Raw genomic sequence first — 5000 nt, 5'->3', positions numbered from 1 at the left:
ATCTGTCTATATATATATAAATATATATATATATATATATATATATATAATATATATAAACACACACACACACACACACACACATATATATATATATATATATATATATGCATGTATAAGTTTATTATATGCATTATCTATTTCTATCTATCTATCTATCTATCTATCTATCTATCTATCTATCTATCTATCTATCTATCTATCTATCTAGCTAGCTAGCTAGCTATCATTCAATCAGTCAATCTATCTATTTGTCTATCTATATATCTATCTATCTACCTATAAAATATTTCAAGCATAATTATGATCAACTTATACAAAATTGTTTCGAGCTATGGCTCTCATCAGGAAGTCTGATGAGAGAGAATGCTATGGCAATGTTGAGAGTTTCTTAGCCAAGCTCACAACATCTATGTGATTTAAATTTGGCACGGGTTTTCGCAGCTCCTAACTTCAGTTTTCTGATTTGGTCTCCTTAGGATGGCTAAAATATAACAATAACAAAGACTTTAGTGATATCAATTTCATTCTATCTATTAACCAGACTATAAGCGTCCAAGGTTACACACAGTTTTGTCTGTTGGTCCGTTAAATCTCAGGTTTGAGAGAGTTTTGACAAGATGAGAGTCATTCTAATCCAGCGATAATTATTTTATTTAAAGGACGAGTTTTCTGGCGAAAATCTCAAAATGTATTTTTTTTCTCGTTGTCTTCTTTTTTTGTTTTTGTTTGTTTCAGAATGTTGTAGATTATTGATTCAATTATAGAGAAAAAGTGTCATATTTCATAATTTATTATTCTCAGGACATGCGTTTTGTAGTAGCAAGGTAGACATGGCTTCACTCCGATTGGTTGGGTTGGGGGTCTCCTTAAACATTTGTGACTCGTCGGCTCAATACCGTATTATTTTGTCCTGATCAATCCGCAGCCCTTGGCTGAGAAGTTCACAACATTGCCATCCGGTAGTATAACGGACGAACACACAAAACTATGCGTAACCTTGAACGTTTATGGTCTGGTTAATATAGTTTAAGTGAGAATTACTCATAAATGCGGATGGCAAAAGTCAATAACACATACCAGAGTGACGTCATCTTCGCTCTCTCTATAGCCTGACACTGACCAAAAAAATACGTCAAAAGACAAGTCTTTGGTCACAAGAGAAAACAAATGGTGAGTTGTATTCAACAGTTCAACCAATGGAATCATTTGTTTCCTTGAGCTCTACTAGCGACAACTCACTGGACGGTTCACAAAACTAAAAAAAGAAGTCAAACTATAAGTCCTTGAAGGTTCTAGCGTAACAATCGTAAAGTTATAACCTGACACTGACCAAAAATGCCGTCAAAAGACACGTCTTTGGTCACAAGAGAAAACAAATCGTGAGTTGTATTCAACAGTTCAACCAATGGAATCACTTGTTTCCTTGAGTCTACTAACGACAACTCACCACTAGACGATGCACACAACTAAAAAATGACGTCAAACTATAAGTCCTGGAGGATTCTAGTGCCAGGTTATAAAGGTAACGATGGCTACGATCAATCCCATTCCCAAAACAAACAAATGAACTTGAGATTTTATAATAAAGCGCAATCAATGTCCAATAAACATGCTCAAAGCGCTTTGCAAAGGGTCTCTGACCAATAGAAACACGTAACATGTAGGACGAGACATGACGCCTTGTTAGGGGATATTGCAAGTTTTTTTTACCCGAATAGACAACGCTGTTTACGGCCAGATACTCATTTTACGGTGAGAGGATGCGATTAAAGGACCTTTTCCAAGGATTCAACTATGCGCCATTCAGAGCGGAGTTCGAACCCAGGACCTTCCGATCCGAAAGCGAATATCATACCGCTGGACCACAGAGCCGTGAATTTAGAAATTAAATTAAATGATGAGAAATACTTACGGGACTGTTGTCTAAGCGTTATGTCTCGTGTGTATGAGTTTCTCTCTCTCTCTCTCTCTCTCTCTCTCTCTCTCTCTCTCTCTCTCTCCTTCTCTCTCTATCTATCTATCTATCTATCTATCTCTATCTCTCTAACTCTTTAACTCTATCTCTACCTTTCTGCTCTATCTACCTCTCTATCTCTCAATGAAATGGAAAGGTCTCACTTGTGTGTCCCCCCTGTCCCGCCCTTCATCATCGTCCTGTATTATTCTCTTATTGCTCTCTGATGCCCGGGTGTCCCACAATACATTCAACGGCCATCGATTTGTACGCTGCTTTGTTTCCACGAAATAATCAATATTGTCATTCGCATTGTTTGTGCTGGCATGCATATTTACTGGCAATGGATGAGTGGCTTAGGGCGCAATATTAAAAAGGGGTAAGGGGGGGGGGGGGGGGAGAGAGATCAGAAGTGGACAGAAGATGAACCCATTCACGCCTGAGCTGTGAGATGTAAAGTTAATTGAATATACTGTGATTCCCCATATGTGATTCGTCTTCACAAAACGGTTTTCTGTTTGAATGAATCTGACAATTTAGGATGAACCCGAACTCTTTCCCCGCCGACTACACTGCCGTACTCTGGAAAAACACATATTCAAGCATTTGGCCAGAAAACTCGTCCTTCAAATATCGATCGATCTAAATGACTCTCATCTTGACAAAAATTCTCAAACCCGGGACTTCGCCGAAGAGAGAGAGAGAGAGAGAGAGAGAGAGAGAGAGAGAAAGACAGAAAGAGAGGGTGAGAGAGAGAGAGAGGGAGGGAGAGAGGAGAGAGGAGAGAAGAAAGACAGATAAGAGAGAGACAACCAGAGAGAGAGAGATAATATTGAGAGAGAAAGAGAGAGAATATATAGAGAGAGAAAGTAAAAGAAGAAAAAGAGAGAGAGAGAAGAGAGAGAGAGAGAGAGAGAGAGAGGGAAGAGAGAGAGAGAGAGAGAGGAGAGAGAGAGAGAGGAGAGAGGAGAGGAGAGAGACTGAATGTTGACTTGACCAGAAGTCAGTGATACGAGTATCTACATGAAAAGAAAGGCAAATCAAAGCAAACAATGAATGAGTGTGAGGTGGTAGGGGGGGGGGGGGGGGGTTGGGAGGGGGGATCGGGGCGAGAGAGACAAGATGAAGAGATGGGTGGAAAATAAAGTTATCTTTGATGGACACAGGAAATCAATAGACTGATAGGACCACGGATATTGTTGGAAGATATGGGGGGGGGGGGGGGGGGGGGCTGTCACATTATTTTGGGATATCACGTGACCTCGACTTCATCACAGACAATTCTTATCACAATATTGTAAGATTCTTAGACGCTTACCGTTTGGGTTTATGAAAGAGTGAGTTACCAATTCGATAGCGGCCTTCTTGTGTGTGTTCTCTACCCCCCCCCCCCCCACCCCCCACCTCCCCTCCCCTCACCCCGTCTCAAAACGGTAATGTGACGGATAGGAGTGAATACTACTACTACCACTACTACTACTATACTACTACTACTACTACTACTACTACTACTACTACTACTACTACTACTATACTACTACTACTATACTACTACTACTACTACTACTACTACTACTACTACTACTACTATACTACTACTACTACTACTACTACTACTATACTAACTACTATATATAATAATAATAATAATAATAATAATCACAATAATAATAATAAATAATAATAATAATAATAATAATAATAATAATAATAATAATAATAATGACGATGATAATGACGATAATAATAATAATATAATAATAATAATAATAATAATAATAATAATAATGATAATAATAATAATAATAATAATGATAATAATAATAAAATAATAATAATAATAATAATAATAATAATAATAATAATAATAATAATAATAATAATAATAATAATAATAATAATAATAATAATAATTATAATAATATTAATGCATGGCATTTTCAACACTGCGTGATGTTCAATGTACGTTACAAATAAATATACAAAATGTACATATAACACGTAAACCACAATGATATCTATAGAAACAGTGTATGTAATATCGTATCAATTTCAATGAAATGTAACGGTAAAAAGAAAATAGTGATTTAAAACTATCAATAGATTTTGCTTCTCTTATCCTTCTGGGCAAGTAGTTCCACACAAGGGGCGCTGTGTAGGTACAGGAATATATAATAATTAATGAAGCGGATGATAATTAGTGATTTTAAAGTCAAAGGTACTTAGCAAAATAAATCACGCCCCACTTTTTGATAAGGTGCAACTTTTTAACAATAAAAAAAAAAAGTCAAGTCATATTTTTTTGGTCTTGTAACATTAGATTTTTTTATGTCCAATATAAACGTAATATTATACGTGTATATACCGGGTCTACAATATCATCCAAGAATAATATACGATTCATTCATCTCTTTGTATTTATCAAATATGGTATTTTTATCGTGCCCAATCACACAACGAGCTTGCGAGTATGTGTTTTTTGCAGTATAGGAATATGACGAGTTTAATAGATACAAAGAAATGAAAGAATACCCCAACAAGCAAGATTATTCGATATTTTGTGACCAAATGGTGGAATTAGTACTTCGATTCGCCATCATTTATATCTTTCTCCTTCTGCTTGAATGACAATTTGACCCAAAACTGAAAACGTTGGATTTGTATTCATGCGCACCAAAAGATTATTTATAGACCTAATTACCAATCAACTGTCTTTTGCACCTTATTCCACACCAATGAAATGTGCGAAAATACTCTGCAATCGTTGAATAAATTTTTTATTCAACTTGTTCAAAGCATTATAGAGCAGTAAAGTTAGGTGCCCCAAACGTAAACAATAACAAGTTGCTAGTGATTTCCGTTAGGGACCGGAATAATTTACGCACAATATAGGTCTCCCAATTTTGTAGTTTGAGTTGTAGTCAATACACTTTCAGTATTGAAAATATGTTTACATAAAATCTAACAGTTGCAGAAATAATAATATAAGGCTAAATTATTCTGAAAATCAGGCTCCGAATAATTCTCGTTTTGTTCACACCAG

General features: G+C 36.0%; 1 protein-coding gene across 4 annotated transcripts in view; it reads right to left on the bottom strand.

Moving 5' to 3' along the window:
• Positions 1–5000, bottom strand: part of LOC144956047 (uncharacterized) — a 79296-nt gene that overhangs the window by 21255 nt on the left and 53041 nt on the right. The gene's annotated exons all lie outside the window — the stretch shown is intronic.

This window comes from Berghia stephanieae, chromosome 10 (assembly GCF_034508935.2).
Source record: "Berghia stephanieae isolate SIO BIC M18660-M18661 chromosome 10, UCSD_Bste_1.3, whole genome shotgun sequence".
Lineage (NCBI taxonomy): Eukaryota > Metazoa > Mollusca > Gastropoda > Nudibranchia > Aeolidiidae > Berghia > Berghia stephanieae.
This window is presented reverse-complemented; position numbering and strand designations above follow the sequence as displayed.